The 18,002-nt window shown below is 47.4% G+C and overlaps 1 long non-coding RNA gene across 15 annotated transcripts; it reads left to right on the top strand.

Moving 5' to 3' along the window:
- Window positions 1-1,454: 1,454 nt before the first annotated feature.
- LOC117721217 (uncharacterized) lies at window positions 1,455-11,048 on the top strand. Of its 15 annotated transcripts, none has more exons than XR_013104269.1 (7): window positions 1,455-1,930; window positions 2,058-2,167; window positions 5,248-5,313; window positions 5,573-7,362; window positions 7,472-7,544; window positions 8,215-8,342; window positions 8,542-11,048. It is a non-coding gene; the product is annotated as an uncharacterized LOC117721217 (long non-coding RNA). The 15 variants fall into 15 exon arrangements; XR_013104267.1 differs by having other exon boundaries at window positions 5,242-5,313; XR_013104274.1 differs by lacking the exons at window positions 1,455-1,930; window positions 2,058-2,167 and adding an exon at window positions 4,736-5,134 and having other exon boundaries at window positions 5,242-5,313; window positions 5,573-5,726; window positions 7,223-7,362.
- Window positions 11,049-18,002: the final 6,954 nt, after the last annotated feature.

Here is an 18,002-nt window from a genome sequence, read left to right as displayed (position 1 = left end):
GATGATCCCATGGCCCTCTGAGAGGCCTTGGCCTTCATTCACCTCTGTACACCAAGTTCATCTTCTTTGCTGCTTATATACAGAGAGTTGATAAACCTCGCTTCTTTCTCTACAGATGGGACACTGCAGGCAGGGGATGTGAGCAGCTGCTTTCAAGTTACGAAGCAGGGTCTTGGGAGGCACCAGCAGCCGGAGGGGTTTACTTTTCCCAGCGTGGAAAAGATGGGGCGTGGAAGCTAAAGCCACCAAGGGGCACACTGAGGCATCCTGAGTGGTCATAGCCTGTTGGTGGGGCTTTGGTTCAGCAGGCACAGAAAATGAACAGAGACAGAGCTGCCATGACCGTGGGGGTAAGGAAAAGGCTCTCCATGGAGACACTGGAGAAAAAGACATATACTGGATCCCCTGTGCAGATAGATGTCTCTCTGGTGAGTATGGTGTTGGGTCCACCCATGCCTGGGGAGGGACGCTGTGGTCTTCTGGCAGGACAGGACCGGAATAAGGCAAGCTCTTTGGAGGCATGGGCTGAGGACAGAATGCAGTAATGACTGTCGCTGTGTCTCTCTTCACAGGTGAAAACCAGGAGGACAGGGAAAACAGGAAACCCTCACAAGTCTTTCTGAAACAGCCTGAAGGACCCCAGGGTAGTGAGGCCCTGACCCGCAGCTTTCCAGAGAGAAGATCAAGCACTTCCAGACCATCAGGACTCATCAAACTGTGGCTGTCTACTCAGACAGCTCTTGCTGGGTCTGTTAGACCTCACTCTTTATCACTTCAATATAGAAACATAACCTCATGCTTACACAGTGTCCTCTAACTTCGGATCAGGCATGTGCCGATTAAGAACACTGGCTGCCTTTGCAGAGAACGTGGGTTTGGTTCCCAGCAACCATGTGACAGGTCACAATTCTCTGTAACTCCAGTTCCAGAAGATTCAAGGCCCTCCTCTGGCCTCCACATGCAGCAGGCATGAACATGTAATACAGGCATATATGCAGGCAAACACTCATACACATAAAATTAAACGCATGATCATTATAAAGAAGAGGAAGAAGAAGAAGGAGAAGGAGAAGGAGAAGGAGAAGGAGAAGGAGAAGGAGAAGGAGAAGGAGAAGGAGAAGAAGAAGAAGAAGAAGAAGAAGAAGAACAACAACAACAACAACAACAACAACAACAACAACAACAACAACAACAAGAACAAGAAGAACAAGAACGGAACCCTCCACTGTCAGAGAACTAGAATACAGCAATTCTGGAAGGTGTATTGAGCATGGCCATGGTGATAAGTCCCAATGGCATAGTGACCAGGACTCAGATGCCATATACTGGTGAGCACAGTGTATCACTGCACCATAGACTTACTACAGCACTGGTCTCCTGTCAGTGCTGGAGAAATATACACTGAGCAAGTAGATGCACGCATAGGTGGATGTATGTGTGAATGCATACAGATGGGTAGATGAGTGTGTGTATGTGTGGATGAATGAATATGTATGTGCATATATATGGATGTGTGTATGTGTGTATGTATGTATGTGTATATGTGTGTATATGAATGGATATGTGTGTGTGTATCAATGGAAGGATGGATGGATGGATGTTTGCATATATGAATGTGTGTATGCCTGGTGGACAGATGTGTGGGTGGATGGATGGATGGATAGCTGTGGTTTGGATTGATGAATGTGTAGATGAATGAGTGTGTGGATGGATGGATGAGTGGTTAGACCACATTGCTGCTTTCCTTGTTCTTCTGGTCCAGTGTCTACAGATCACGCTCCCTACTCCTGTTCTCACATTCCTTTAGTTCACCCAAGTTACCTGAGAGTAATCTCAGGCACACAGGCTTCAGTGCCTTTTGTTGCACATGTTAAGATCCTGGGAAGTCCCACAGATGTAGCTGGGTTCGGAGCCTAGATCCCAGCCCCAGGTAGAGCTGCTCTGATGCCCTGAGCTGCTGTGGGCTGACTAGGAAGCTAGAGCTGGGGAGGGAGCTGGTCTCCCCCACAGTAGAAAATGGAGAAGCTGATGTTTCTTTGTATTTTCTGAGGAAATAGAACAAACGCATGGCTGAGTAACCAGGGCTTTCCTGTTGGCAAAGCTCTCATGAGGTCATTGTCACCTGCTCTGCTGCAGCTGGAAACGTGATCAGGCTTGAAGAACTAAGGTAAGAGTAGAGAAAAACAGCCTCCATGCCAACATCTTGAGACTCCTCCCTGAGCTCAGGTGGTTATGAAACAAATCACCCATCTGGGGTCCAACCGTGAGGACCCAGAGCTGCCCAGGTGATGTTCCTGTGGGCGTGGAATATGGAATATGGTGAGGCCACTTCTGTGATGAAAAGGAACCCTGGAAATGCATGCGGCACCCCAAGTTTTGGTGCTAGTAATTTTGTAGTATGCTGTTTATGGGGTCTTGATTTGGTTCTGCCACTTACAGCATTAAAAGGCAGGAAGCCTCTCAAGTATGACAGGTCTCCTCTTGGAAAATCTCAAGCACAGCAGACAGAATCAGCTGGCAAAGACAGTCTCTTATTAGGGATGAGGAAACACACACACACACACACACACACACACACACACACACACACAGAGTGAGACTTGCAAAGGGAGAGACCCTCTGAAGAGAAGGGGCACTTATGGGGGGACTCAGGAAGGTGAGGTTGAGTCTTCCTTTGAGGACTGGTAGATTTAAATTTTTGAGGGTTCTTCCTTCCCTTTTAGGGTTGGAATTTAGGGTTGGTCAGTTTGAACAAAGAAAGATTGATAGGTCCACAGCTTTGAGGTAAACATGTCCTGATCTGGTCTGGACTGGTTCACAGATATGGGGCCCTACTAGTAAGAGAAAAATGTCTTTAGGCCTTTGTTTCTAGTCAGAAGTGTGAGGAAGAAGCTGAAAGTTGGTGTCTTTACTATTGATTTGTGCCCTCCATGCCTATCTGTTGACCTATCAGGGTTATGTCTAAATCCTAATCCCTCAGTGAGGCCTTCCCATCAAGCAACGAAGTTCAACGTTACTGTGGCCAAGTCCTTCAGAACTTACGGTCCCTCATACTGCTGCTAAAATCTCAATGAGCTGGTGCAAGGTCCTACATAACCAGCCACACCCAGTAATCCCCCCACCCCCATGCTTACAAGCACACAGGGTTTGGTGGGGCCTTCTGGGCTAATACGGGATAGAAGGCTCAAGGGGAGAGGCTCGAAGTTGCCTTGGCCCTGAATTTGCTCTGCAGAGGGCCTTGGTGCAGGGCTCTACCTCAGTCGCTCTGCAGACAGCTAGGGCCTGGTCCAGCCTTCATCGCTCACTTCCTTGTTGACCTATGCATATGAGCAGACACATGGAGGTAGGTTCTTCTCTTCCCCCAGGCAGCTTCAGCTGAGACATAGAGAAGCAGGAGGGAGTGGAGCCCCTCTCCTGACTGTTGTCTCGTTGATAAGTAAACAGTACATTCAAACACTGCAGTGAGCCAATCAATTATTAAACAGTCTGGCGCAGCCAGCGCAATAGCACCAGTGAGGTTCCCTTTAGATCTTTCTGGAGTTTGCTTTCAATATTTAATCCAGCCTGAACTGGGAGGTCATTAGGAAATGGATATTCCAGGTCATACAAGCTGAGGCTTGCATTACATGGTCACACCACAGACAGAGGACTAACCTCAGTGCATAGCAGGAGTTTGGGGGGCTGTAATTTAAAAGGCTTACTCCCTACAGGAAAGAGTAACAGCAGGACATTTTAACAACCCCTCCTTTTTGACTTAAAAAAAAAAAAAAAAAAAAAAAGAGGAGAAAAGCACAGGGAGTTTTAGTCTATTTGCAAGTTATTTTTTAAGTAACAACTTGCCAGAGTCCCTTGGAATGGTTCTTCTTAGTGGTTAATAACAAGTGTGTAGTGCATGGGAGTCTTAGGTTTAGCTTATGAACAAGGAGGCCCAAGTGAAGGGGAAAATGTTTTCTTTTCAGCCTTGCATTTTGCTACAAGTCTGAGTTTTTGTTCTCTGTGGCCACGCCTCTCCTCAAGAGCAGGTAATGGATGAGGCAGAGATGGCAGACAGCGCATCAGGAGACAAGTCAGGTCCTTGGGCATAAAAGGTTGGGCATCTCCACAGGGTCACTTCTGACTGATTCCCCACAACAGTGACATTAAATTGTCATCAAATGCCTGTGTGTAGCAGCTTCCTGGAGTGTTCCTCCTCTGCTGTGAGGTGTGGCCTCTGCTTCTCCACTGGCGATGCCATACAGTCATCTTCTGAGAGTCTCAGCTTGTGGATTGATCCCTCTGCCTCCCTCCTCACAGGATCTTCTTGCTGTGCTGGTGACTTCATTTCTAAGTAGGGTCTCATGTGCATTGTAATACGTCTTAACTGTGACTCCTACAGAGACCTTATTCCCACATAATCTTACAGTCCCAGGTTCCAGGTGGACAGTAGTCTGGGAGGGATACTTTGTAACCATTTCTGTGTATTTACCAGTCAGTAGTCTGGGAGGGATACTTTGTAACCATTTCTGTGTATCTACCAGTCAGTAGTCTGGGATGGATACTGTGTATCTATTCCTGTGTATCTACCAGGCCCACCCTGAAGAGAAAGGACATGACCACAGAGGCCTGGAGTGCAGGAGATGGCATCAGAGTCCTAAGCTCCTAGGGAGGGAAAAGCTGGAGGTGCTCCATGGAGCAGAACCTCAAGTGGCTCTGGTCTATAGGAGGCTTGGGGTGGGGGTGGGGGGGGGACGGAAGATACCACATTCTGGTATCTGCCCTGCTCTTTTCTCTTCCCGGCCCCTGAGCTGAATGGCAGGAGGGAGCAGAGCCACCTGCCACAGGCATGTGTACTCATGAGGCTACTCTGCCCCTGGAGGCGAATTCAGCCTCTGCTCCACTGTCACGCCTTCTAATGCACCTTAATGAGATTACCGTCTGCCAGGCTTAAGCAGGATTACTTCTTAGTAAGAATATGTTTACATAATGATCGGTAAATTCCAAACTTTCAGAAAGGTCTGGGGAGCATTTAGACAACTGATTAAGTCATCAACAGCAACTCTGTATACAGTCCATAAACAGGGCAACTTACGGGGCACTGCGGGGCTTCTCATCAAACCCAGTCTATCTCTGGAGAAAATCACATTGTTGGTGACAGGTAGGAACTCTGTGGGAAAGCCTCTGGCTTGGGAAGAGACTGGCCTGCTTCTTAAGCTCCAGGCCTTTCAGCTCATATGAGCCTTTCCTCTTTCCTTTGTTTTAAAGGTTTAGAGATGAAAAAGAATGAGAAAGAAGGACCAAAAAGGAAGCAAGATCTCTTCGGCTTAGAAAGGAAAGGTATGTTCTGGAATATTCCTTTCTGCCTAAAGGTAAAGCTGGCCTTGCATTGATTACTGTTCTGCTCCCAGGAGCTGAAGGGCAGTTCTGACAGCTCCACTGTGCTGGAATAAGAGAATGACTCTGCTTTAGACAAGGGAAACCGGTATCAAGTGGGGGTGGGGTGAGACGATTGGTTCTGAGTTCCATAAACAAGTAAGTCAATTCATAAACCTCACCTGCACCTACCTGAGTCCCCCATTTTTAAATCGTATTTAAGTTTTCTCATAGGCCTTCCAGGGGACAGTGAGATGGCCCAGTGGGTAAGGGTTCTTGCCACACAAGCCTGGTGACACAATTTCAACCCCTACAACCCACAGAAAGATGGAAGGAGAAAGTGACCCCAAAGAGTTGTCGTCTGACCACCACATAAGGTATGCATCCTGACCCTGCTGCCAACATCACACACAAACACAATAATACATTTTATTTTTTTCAAATTTTCAGTTTTTTTAAAAAAGAAAAAAACAAAGCCTGCTATTATAGTCAATTCTGGAGATTACTGCCACCAATTATTTCCGGTTCAAGGATGCCCAGGGGAGTAATAAAGGAGAAGAGGTAGTACAACTGGGCAAACCCAGAATGCTGCTCAGACCGCAAGAAGACTGACCTGAAGTTTGGGAAAATATTCTAGAGTCCAAGAAACACAGAGATGTAAAAACAAGCACAGCCTTGGTTGGACTCTGTAAGAAACCTCTCCGGGGATGGGGCAGACTGAGCTTGAGCGCTGGGGATAACAGAAGGCATTATGGCAATTCTTAGATGTGATCCCACTGCCACATGCTGTGCATCATCTTCCACAGTCCTCGGGGAGCTGGCATGTCAACATGAACGTATCTCACACACAAAAGAGCAAGTGCGTAAGCTCTCTAGTTCCTTTTAGAAACTAGTATCGTTGTGATAAAGCACTCTGAACAAAAGTGGGGAGTGTGGGGGCTCGGATGAGCATGAACCCCGAAGGCTCAGATAGTTTAATACTTCATCCCTAGTTGGTAGCCCTGTTGGGAGAGGCTTAAGAGGTGTGGACTTGCTGGCGGAAGTGCATCACTGGGGGTAGGTTGAGCTTTCAAAGACCACCTGCCATTTCCAGTGTACTCTCTCTGCTTTCTCTTCGTGGTTTTTAGGTGTAAGGTCTCAGCTTCTGCACCAAGCCCATGCCGGCTACCTGATGCCTCTGCTTCACCTTGTGGACTCTAACCCTTTGTAGCCATAAGCTCCAAATAAACTCTCCATGAGTTGCCTTGGTCATGCTGTTTTATCACAACAATAGAAAAGCAAGACAGGAAGGAAAGAATTTATTAATTGCAACCCATTCCTGAGGGACATCAAGGCAGAGGTTCAAGGCAGGCACCTTGGAGGAATGCTGCTTGCTGGCTCACCCACAGCCTCAAGCTCAGCTAGCTTTCTTTTACGATCCAAGACTAGCAGCCCAAGGATGGTGCACTCCACTGAGAATGTACCTTCCAGTATCAACAGATAAGACAATCCCTCACGGACAGGCCCACAGACCAACCCGATCAAGGCAATGCTTCTCAGATGACTTTGGGCTGTGTCAGGTTGACAGAGTGAACTCCAACACCAAGGTTAACTGATAGGCTGCTTTTCCATATTTTTCCAAGTTTGCTATGTTTATGACAACATCAGGAAGCTGAGTCAGCTGTTGTCTGCCCCCACCCCCACCCCCCAGTGGTGTTTCCGCAAAGCCCACATCCACTATGTGTCCTGTGGGTAGCTTGTGGAGGCAGCTTTCCTATGACTCTGGGGATAGAATCCCCAAGATGCAGGTCCACAGCCAACCTCGAAGATGTGTAGGAGACATTTAATGACAGAGGACACCTGGGAACAACGCTCATGTGGTGCTACCTGTCAGCCTCGTTGCAGGAGACAGCATGCCTGTGATGATAAGGAAGGCACAGTTTCCCAGGATCAGGTACCTGGCATGGAGCAGAAAGCTGCAGAGGGCTCTGAGGTGTCTGAAGTGCATTTGAAACACACTACCACGAGTGAAGGGTAAGCACAGGCAGACGGAGGGTTCCACACCAAACGCTGACCTCGTGGAAATGCTGGTGAGCACATGGCTGCTCACTAAACAGTTCTTTCATTGTGTGTGTGTGTTTAGCATGGGTGACCACAGACTGTTGGAGGAAAAAGATCAAAGTGACAGATCCAGGGCTGGCAGGATGGCTCACTGGGTAAGAAAAACATCATTAAACAACCTGAGTTCAATCTCTGGAACCCTTGTGATGGCAGAAGGGAACCATCCATGCAGGTTGTCTGCCCTGTTACCTCCACATATGCACCGCCCTCCTCCAAAACACACAAAACGGATACAAATGTAATTTTCAGAAGGTGACAAGTCTGAGAAAACCATGGTGTCCTTGCCCCGGGGTGCAGCTCCCTGAGCAGCACAAGGTGCCACCTCTCACAGTGTTTGATCAAAAGCATTAGAGATCTCCATGGAAACTGCCAGATCAGTTATTCAGCAAGCCCCCTCTGACATGTGACAGAGAGGAGAGGTCACCTGGCCAGGGTGTAGGCAGAGGTAAGACTGGTTCCTCGGTATGGTACCCATCCATGAATGTCCCTCTTGACAGCCCCCGGTTCATTTCAGAGGCAGCTGAGCAGGCAGTGTCTAACCCTGTCTCTCCTGCATGACCTTTGACCCCAAGGCCTGCTTGCCAGCAGCCATTCTCAGACCCCACACTGCCTTCCTTGCTGGGATGACACGCTGTGTGGCTTCACCTTTGGGCGTGACCATGCTGCTTTTTGAACACACAGTGTATTGAGCTGCACAGGAAACTTTGATCTCCGGTTTGAACGTTTTCTGGTTTCTTGTCTATTTTTAATACCCCGTGTCCACAGAGCACTTTCCTTTGATGTGGTCGAGCACCTTACGTCATCTACTGAGTCCTCCCTGAGTGGAGGTGATGGATGTTGAAAAGCAGAGGCCTTGGGGGACATCGACACAGGGAAGAGCTTGCCTGGCTATGGTGGGTTTCATGGATCTAGGACATTCCATGGTTTTGCTCAATATTTTGTTTCCTATGTCTTAAAACTATACACCCAACACTTCACTCAGGACACTGGGAGGCTTCCTCAGCTCAGGGTTATTCTGTCTTTCAAGAAAATTAACTTGACTTATCTGGAGTCTTTTCACCAAGAAACATTTATACTCTTACCCCTCTCCAGAGAGGTTCACAAAGATGGAGCTTACTCTGTGGGAATGGAATGAGCTGTGCCAGGCCTCTCAGAGCCCAGGAGGGCCATTCCATGTGGAGCTGAGACCATGAAGACCTGGAACAGCCAAGAGCTCCTCTTAACTCCACCTACCTCCTCACACGGGGGTTTTGTACTCTCCTGAGGATTATCTATCAAGGCTTACAAAGACAGGACAGAGTGGCGACTCTGTTGGTGTCTAGGCCCCTTCAGCTTCTCCGGGATCTTGGGGGATCAACTGCTTTGATTTTTCTGGAAGGTCTACTGATATGGCATACAGAATTTTTCAAGCAGGTGACGCTGAACCTGGAGGGTGTCTCTGGCTCCATATCGGGACATGCTCTTGAAAGTCAAAGACGTGCCATGCACTTCAGAGCCAGGTTCTTGCTCATGCTCCTTGTATCTCCTCATTTCCTCCAAAAGGAAGGAAAAGTCCAGAAACTCCCCCAGTAAGTGAAACTCTTTCGTTCCCTCCCTTTCTGTCATTTGTATATCCATCTCTCTATTGAAGCCTACTTTTGTTTATTTAATTTATTCTCTACCCGAGGCTGTCCACCAACCGACCTTGAGATGCACAAACTGGGCAAACCACAATCTTCCACAGACAGTGTCCTCTTGGTGTTTGTCCATAGGCTTGCCTCTTCTTACCCCTGGTTGACAGCCATCCCAAGGCTCCATGGATAGTTCTTGGAGATGTGGACAGATGTCACTGGTGTAGCACACACTGTCTCGCCATGGGCCTGGGCTTCAGGAAACCCAAGCTGCCTGTGGAGCTGCTACAGAAGCGGGTGGAGTCCATGCAGGACTTCAGACTGAGTTTGCTCATGGCGCTGAGGAGGAGCTTGACCAGAGCAAGAGAGCCTCAGGAGGGGCTTTTGGTTTGTTTATTCAGACTTCCACATTTTCCGTCTACCCCTCTGACTATGCATCTGTGCATTTTTTATTCTTCATGTAGCTTCATCAGCTGCTGATCTTCAGGTGTTGTGAGCTGGACAAACCATGATGGACGTGGCGGACAGGCTGTCCTCTCAGCATTGCATGGCTCCTTAAGGGGCAGCTAGATCCGTGGTCTATATGCTGTCACCACAGCCTTCCCCTGTCACAGCTAGGCTGGTGGGCTGTGCCAACAGGAGACAGAAGAGACATCGGTTGTTTCTTTACTCTGTAGCTGTGGTTATCACTTGAGACACTTGGTAGGTCTCTCATCTGCCTCGGAGAACGTGTAAAGCTGAACTCTAGACCTTTGGATTGCAGTCAGGAGCAGAACTTTAAGAGACCCCTCCAACACACACACACACACACACACACACACACACACACACACCATGAGGTACCAAGCATCACAAACCCCATACTGAGCATAGTTGCACCAAGCATGAGAATTGTGCATGCTACCCAGGTAGCTCCGGACTCTCATGCACTCACTGAGATTGTTAGCTCTGTCAACTCGACACAACCCAGAATTTGCCGGAAGAGTCTCCGTGAGGTTGTGTACGTTAGGTTGGCCTGTGAGCATTATCTATGGGGAATTGTCTTAGTTAAACTTATTGATGTAAGATCTAGCCCACTGTGGGTGGCATCATCCCCTTGACAGGGAATGAACTGTGTAAGAGTAGGTAAATTAAGCCCACTGTGGGTGGCATCATCCCCTTGACAGGGAATGAACTGTGTAAGAGTAGGTAAATTAAGCCCACTGTGGGTGGCATCATCCCCTTGACAGGGAATGAAGTGTATAAGAGTAAGCTGAGCACAAGCCAACAAGCAGGCAAGCCATGCGTCCATTCTCTCTGGCTGTGGAGTGACAGCTCTCTCAAGCTACTGCCACTGTGACTTCCCCACAGTGATGGACTATAACCTGGAATTCTGACTGAAAGTAAACCCTCTACTCCCTATACTGGTTGCTGTCATAGTATTTTATTACAGGAACAGAAGTGAAACTAAAACAGCCACTCTACCAGGAAAACACTCCTCCCAGTCTCTTCCTGTAAGGGGCTCCTGGTGAAAGAACAACTTCTCCAGCCAGCAAGAAAATAACCCCACTGTTCAGAGAAGAGGAGGGTTTTGCAGGGGGTGGGGGTTAATGCACAAGGTCATGTGCCCAGTGTGGTGAAGTCCAGACCTGCTCTGCCAGCTCCATTCATCCCCTTCCCAGAAGCACAGCCCCTCTGGCTCATTCTCACATGGTCGCTGAATCAGCACAACATAAAATGCTGTTGGATCAATTAACTGCCTCTCTGTGGTATGGTCCATGGACAAGCAGCGGCCTGTAGTCACTCAGGCCAAAGTTACCTAACGGGCAACCATTAAGTACAGAATAGCCCATCACCTCTCACCATCCAGGACTCTCTCCATCCAGAGCTCCCCTGTTCCCCTGTAAGACCTTAATTCATTTAATTCTCCAGGTGGTAAAACTCTAACAAATTAATTTTCCTTAATGTCTAAATGGATTAAATGGGTCAATAAAGCTTTATATGGTAGTAGCATTGTCTTTCTTTCCTCTCTTCTTCTTCTTCTTCTTCTTCTTCTTCTTCTTCTTCTTCTTCGTCTTCTTCTTCTTCTTCTTCTTCTTCTTCGCCTCTGCCGCCTCTTCCTCCTCTTCCTCTTCCTCTTCCTCCTCCTCCTCCTCCTCCTCCTCCTCCTCCTCCTCCTCCTCCTCCTCCTCCTCCTCCTCCTCCTTCTTCTTTGAGACAAAGTCTCACTGTGTAGTCCTGGCTTTCCTGTAACTCACAGAGACCCGTCTCTACCTCCCAAGTGCTGGAATTAAAAGTATGAGCCATCATGTCTAGCACTGTGGCTGTTTCTTACACTGTCAGCTTCAAAGCCTTAGATAAAGCTGACTATGGGGTGCATTAGGAAACACCCCTCACAGGAGTCTCACATAGATGCACGTTTTTCAAACGGGACACTAACTGCCCTTTTTCCCAAGTGCTCCTCCTTTCCAGAAGGCCTCCATAGCAAACAGCCTCGAAGGACAAAAGATGGTATCTCCTCCAGAGAGGAGCAGCATCCTGCCTGTTAGCAAATATCTGGATTCCTGTCCTCTGAAACAGCACTGCTCATGGTGTGCTGACACCCGGCTAGACCAGCCACATCACTGATTTGGAAAGCTATGCTATGTGCCCATCATTGCTGACCCAGGATACTGGTGCTTTCTGACAGCATCTGTGAAACCAGGGCAGGCTGATGGACTGGCTCATGAGTAGATAGTCTTCATAACTACAAAGCTCCTGGATCCATAGTTATAGAACAGCATCAAAATAATACAAGAGGGCTGGCAAAGTGGCTGAGAGGTAGAGATATTTGCTATGCAAACCTGGCGTGAATTTGGTCCCCAGAACTTATGTAAGGGTAGTAGAAGACAGCCAACTCTACAATGTTGTCCTCAGACCTCCACACGTGTGCTATAGCCTGTGCGAGTGCCCCTCCCTCCACAATAATCATACTTTGAATGCTGTAACAGGGCTGGAGACATTGCTCAGTGGTTAAGAGCATTGCTGCTCTTCCAGAGGACCAAGGTTTGATTCCTGGCACCCATACAGTGGCTTACAACCATCTAACTCCAGTTCTGACTTCTTTCTCTGGCTTTCAAGGGTATCCGGCATATACATAGTACACATACCTGCAGGCAAAACACTCTTTTAAAATAGTTTAAAAGCTAAAAATGTTTGGTAGCAAAACCTGACAATGTTGGTAAGACTTGGCAATAAGAGAGAAATTGAGTCCAAAATCACTGTGGAAAGCACAATGCCATTTAGTGATGTTAGACACACTTGCTAGGAAAATGGAGGCACATAAAACCATACAAAAATGCAAGCAAATCCTCCCCCTCTGCTGGTCTCTTGAATGTCTTCCAATGCCCCGTGAAGGAAAAGCCTGACTCTGCCCCTTCCTTGCTCTGGTTTCTTCCCACACAGCTTCCAGAGGCATCATGGGGCCTCAGCTGCTCTGTGGCCAACCAAGGGAGAAACTGGTGCCTCATTTCAGATGCTTGTCCTCCTGTCTGTCTGCATCTCCACCCTTTTCTCTAGGCAATTCTTCTTTCAGAGTAAATCGCCACCAGGAGCACCCCTGAGTTCAGGATTTTGCTTGTTGCTGAGGTTACGCTGGCTGGCAGCCCTTTTCCTCCACACTCAGATTCCATCTCAAAATAAAAGAGACCTCAGTTTTGTTTTGTTTCTTAATTACAATTCTGCACTGGCAGCTTGGTGAATTTGCATAAGCAACCAAAATCCTTGAGCGAGGCTTGATAGAAGCAGTGCTGCAGAGGTAAAGGGAGCCTTGCATGTTAGCCAAGACCAGACGAGGACCAGTTTGGAAGGATGGGAAACTTGGTGTCAAATGAAGGAACACCCAAGATCTGTTATGAGACAGTCAAGATTCTTTCCACCATGAAGCATAGAGCAGGACAGATGTACAGAGAAGGCAGGACAAGAAGAGACTTCAGGGACACGCATGCACCCCTGTACCACAGTTATAGGAGATGAACAATGAAGAAGGTCTAGATTATGTCTCCTTCAAAGATACTCGCCCTTCCTGTTAGGACACTTCATCATGCTTACCAGGCCTGCAGCTTTTCCTTGGATCTTCAAATTCTGTAAGCTGTGTATGGCCCAGAGTTCAAATAGTCCAGAATAACCAAAATTTCCCAAATCACCATCTATAGGTATTTCCCCTGAATGCACCCACACAGTATTTATTGCTTGGGTTTTCCAGGTAAGCAGGGAGCTGGTCTGAACCCTATGTGTGTGAGCCCAGGAGATCACAGGATACAGCCAGGCCTGACATGGGAGGATGCTGTAAGACCCTGCCTCCTGTAAGTGTGGTACAGGGGTGCATGCCAGTCCCTGAGTCTCTTCTTTCCCTGCCTTCTCTGAGTATGGAGAACAGAAATGGAGGTTGGAGGTCAAGCAGTGAATGTGAAAGCCAGTGGATGAGCCGTTTGATCACAAGCCAGGTGGCTGCTGGTTCTGCCCATGATGGGAGCAGCATATGGTATTCTAGAGGAGGCTGGGGAGGTGTAGATGTGAGTGGGCCAGCTTCATGCTGGCATGTGTCACTCCCAAGCCCCTGCGGCATGTGGCTGTCCTGTGGCATGTGGCTCCCCATGGCATGTGGCTCCCCCATGGCATGTGGCTCCCCCGTGGCATGTGGCTTCCCCATGGCATGTGGCTCCCCCGTGGCATGTGGCTTCCCCATGGCATGTGGCTCCCCCGTGGCATGTGACTACTGCTCTCTCCTGTTCCCAGCACAGGGCTGAGGTATCATAAATGCTTTCCTTATGATCATCAAGACAGGTGCTCTGTCAGTGTCATCAAGACAGAGACAAGCCGGGAATTGAGAAGCAGGGAGAGCGAAGCATAGCAGGAGCCTAGAATAGATCCTGTGCTGGAGAGAAAACATGCCGAAGGTCACCACAGGGTCGGGATAAAAGTGGAATCCGACAGAAGAGTTGATGGAGTATCGTGTTAGTGTTAAATTTACCTAACTCCATAGCTACACTGTGGGTGTTTAGGGGGTATCTGTGGTCGTCGGAAACACACTTGAAATATTGAGAAGGCATGGACTAGGACGGGAAAGTAGGCTCAGATATTTTGGTCATCCTGATAAACCCTTAGAAACAGTGATCACGGGACTTTGTTTATTGCCTTGCTTGTTCTTTGACTATTTGTGTTTATTGTCTTGCTTGTTCCTTGACTATTTGCATCTATTGTATTGCCAGTTTTTCAACCTAGAACTGACCTTAATACTCGTATGTAAAACTAAAATGGTATAAAAGCAGATTGGGGGGAAAAAGCTAAAAAAAATATATTTAGAAGGCAAATGTTTGGAGGGTAAGTAAGTATTCAGGATGTGTGCAGCTCACTCTATGGTTAGAGAAACACGTATCTGTCTTGAGAGAGAAAATATATAGAGTGTAATCCCCAAAGGATACAGGGCAAATGTCAACACAGGTACATGGGGCAAAATATGTCTGGCTCAAGTCCTCCAAGTGCACCATTTGTAGTCCCCAGAATGACCTGGGATTCTTCTGTGGCACAAACCTTCTTCAGACGCGCCACACATGACATTTTCTCCCATGTCTGAGCCCCGGGCTTCATTTCTAACACATTTGTGGCTGTTCCATGTTGTCTCATTTCATGTTCTCTTTTTCCACCTTAGCGATGACTAAAGGAGTCACTGTAAAAGTTTGTGGCAGTTGTTGGTGTGCACATAGTTTTCCAGAGAAGCTGGGAAAGCACCTAAGACTGTGGCTGCTGGGTCCAATGGGAAGGCCACTGTCAAACTGTCCTTCTGAAGAGGCTGCACCAATGTCGTCACCCTGAGCAGGGCAATATTGTCACAGGCACTTGCCATCATTGGGGGTTCAGATTTCTGCCACTATTGCTGTGGAGCTGCATCTCGCTGGTGTCTTAATTTGTGGTTCCCTGATGAATCACAGGTGCCCCTCCATACGCCTCCTTGCTGGCTGGCTGTCATCTGATGATGCTCAAATCCTTTGCCCATTTTTAAAATCAGTTTTTTAAAAAAAAAATTTCTCATCAAGTTTTAAGAGTTCTGTGTGGATTCTGGATGACTCTTTTCCAGATATATTTTGTAAATATTTTCTCCCAGTCTGGGGCTTGTCCCCTCCTCCTCCCTCTTTCTTCATGTCTGGTCTGGTTGCTCCATCTATTTAGATACCAGCTGTTACAATTTCCACTCGTTGTTATGCAAGTGTCTGTTTCTTTAATTCTCCCAACATTTGCTCTGTGTGCTGAGCTCTCTGTCACTAGATAAATTCATATTTATGATCTCTGTCTTTATGAATGACTGTTTACTCTGTTATTGTGAAGTGTCTCTCTTTGGTTGCTTTAATTCTCTGCCTTGAAGACTACTGAAGTTACAACAGGCACCTTCCGGTGAACATAGATTGAATGGCAGACTCTCTTCATCACTGGGTTCCAACTGCCCTGCTGTCTTAGTTAGGGTTTTACTGCAGTGAACAGACACCATGACCAAGGAAAGTCTTATAAGGACAACATTTAATTGGGGCTGGCTTACAGCTCAAAGGTTCAGTCTGTTATCATCAAGGTAGGAACATGATAGCATCCAGGCAGGCATGGTGCAGGAGGAGCTGAGAGTTCTACACCTTCATCTGAAGGCTGCTAGCAGAATACTGACTTCCAGGCAGCTAGGAAGAGGGTCTCAAAGCCCACGCCCACAGTGACACACTTCCTCCAACAAGGCCACACCTTCAAATAGTGCCACTCCCTGGGCGAAGCATATTCAAACCATGATACCTGCTTAAACTACAGCTCTGGGAACTAGCTGGCCCTCACTTTGGAAAGCCATTCTGATAATCTTTGAATCAGAGGGTTGATGATGAGTTCTGTCATGATAGATTGGTGATTTGCTGCGTGGGTTTTCTGCTGGTTTTCCCTTCTATGGCTTCCTTTGGATTGTTGGATGAGATTCAAGAGTTCCGTGTTATGTCATTACCTTGTTCTCCATCTATATCTGATCTTAACTTTTTAGGACTAAGTGCACTGGGTTTTTTGTTTTGTTTCTTACTATGTTACAGTTATAATTACAGCACTTTGTAAGATGTAGACAAAGCCGGGCCTCTATGCATCTATGTATAATCAGACCCTCTATTCCCATCTCTTTCACTCTGGTGTCTTAGATGTTGTGTGTATAACTACTCAAACCACAACCCACAGTTAATAAACCAGAGGGAAAGAGGATGCCTTTCTCTAAATGCTGATTATTTCCAGTGTTCTTGATTATTTCCTAAAGGTTTGAATTTCTATATAATATAATTCCCTAAATAAAGCCGGGAGTGGCGGCACCCACCTTTAATCCAGCACTCTGGAAGCAGAGACAGGTGGATCTCTGAGAATTTGAGGACAACCTTATCTGTATAGAAAGCTCCAAGACAACCAGGGCTTCATAGAGAGATTGTCTCAAAAACAAACAAGCAAGCAAGCAAACAGACAAAAACCAAAAAAAGAAAATGAGTCAAATTCTTACAAAGTCTGTTTAAAATAAACCCTGCATAGGCACCTTGTTTTGTAGGTTAAAGTCCCCTTACTTTGCCTCTGGTTGCCAGGAGACCAAGAAACACATGCCGGGCTGAGTGCACGAGGAAGCCTCCATCTCTGGGAGCACCGTGGTAAGTGATAGCTCTTGCTTTCAGCCTCCAGGGCAGTGACCAAGGAAGCTCTACTGTTGTCACCCAACCTGGGCACTTTGTTATGGGCTGTGCAGCAAATAAACCACCGTGAAGCTGTTCTTTTCTTCCTAGGTTTTGTCCTGTTTGGGGTCACTGTGCAGACCCTTCAAGGAGTTTATAATTGTATAAATGAAAACACTTATTGTTTTAAATTGTCTTGATGCGTTCATTCTCAACAGAAGGCTGTCTGTGCCTCCAGCAGGGAAGTAGCTGCTCTGCTCAGTTTGAGCACAGGGGCATCTAGTGCTCTAGTCTGGCTGTGAATACTTGTGGGGCTGGTCTCCACGTGGGAGACCTGTAAAAGCTGATGCTGTGTTCACTGTGGACTTGTCTGCTGTTGACTCCGGTGCCCAGTGTCCCGTGCCTTCTACCCTGCAGCATCAGAAGGCAAAACCCTCTTTGCACACTTTCTGACTTTTGCAACAGCCTTGAGCAGAGGTTGGCTAATCCTGGCCCGTATTTTCCTTCTTAGGCTTTCTAAAGCTCAGCAATTGCACTTTTCTAATGCAATTTTCTCCTTCCTACGAGAAGCCACGGTGGCCGTGGATGCCAATGAACCGCTGCTTGCCCTTGTCCTGCACGCCTCTGGAAAAGCTATATCATGTGCTGTATCTACATGCCAGTGAGTGTCACCACCCACTGCATGATTGTGTCCTCTCTGGTCTGTGATGGAGACCTCTTGCCTCATAACTAATGTGATGGCCAATATAGGCAGAGCCTTTGGGAGGTGACCAGGTTTAGGTGAATCACAATGATAGGGCCCCTGTAATGGGATCAGTTGTCCTTGTGAGAAGAACAATCAGAGACCACACCCTCACCGTCTCTCACCCATTTCTCCATCTCTCTTCCTCTCACCTGTCTATCTCTTCCCTTCGGAAGAGTTTTTAATTGTCATTTTATGTGTATAAGTATTTGCCTACATGTTTATCTGAGCAGCACATGCATGTCATGTCTGGTAAAGGAAAGAAGAGTGCACTGAATCTCCCAGAACTGTAGTTACAGATGGTTGTGAGCTGCCGTATGGGTATTGGGTATGGTCCTCCAGAAGAACAGTTGGTTCTCTAAACTGCTGAGACTGACTGGAGAGAGGCTCCAGTCCCCCTCCTCTGTCATTTCTATACTTCCATTCAGTCCTACTATCTGTCTGTCTTGCTGTTTCTTCATCTCTGTCCAATCACTTCCAACTCCACCTCAGGCTCCATCTCTCACCTTTCATCTCCAT

This window comes from Arvicanthis niloticus, chromosome 16 (assembly GCF_011762505.2).
Source record: "Arvicanthis niloticus isolate mArvNil1 chromosome 16, mArvNil1.pat.X, whole genome shotgun sequence".
Taxonomy (NCBI): Eukaryota; Metazoa; Chordata; class Mammalia; order Rodentia; family Muridae; genus Arvicanthis; species Arvicanthis niloticus.
The sequence above is the reverse complement of the archived record's forward strand: the minus strand, read 5'-3'. Positions and strand labels throughout refer to the sequence as shown.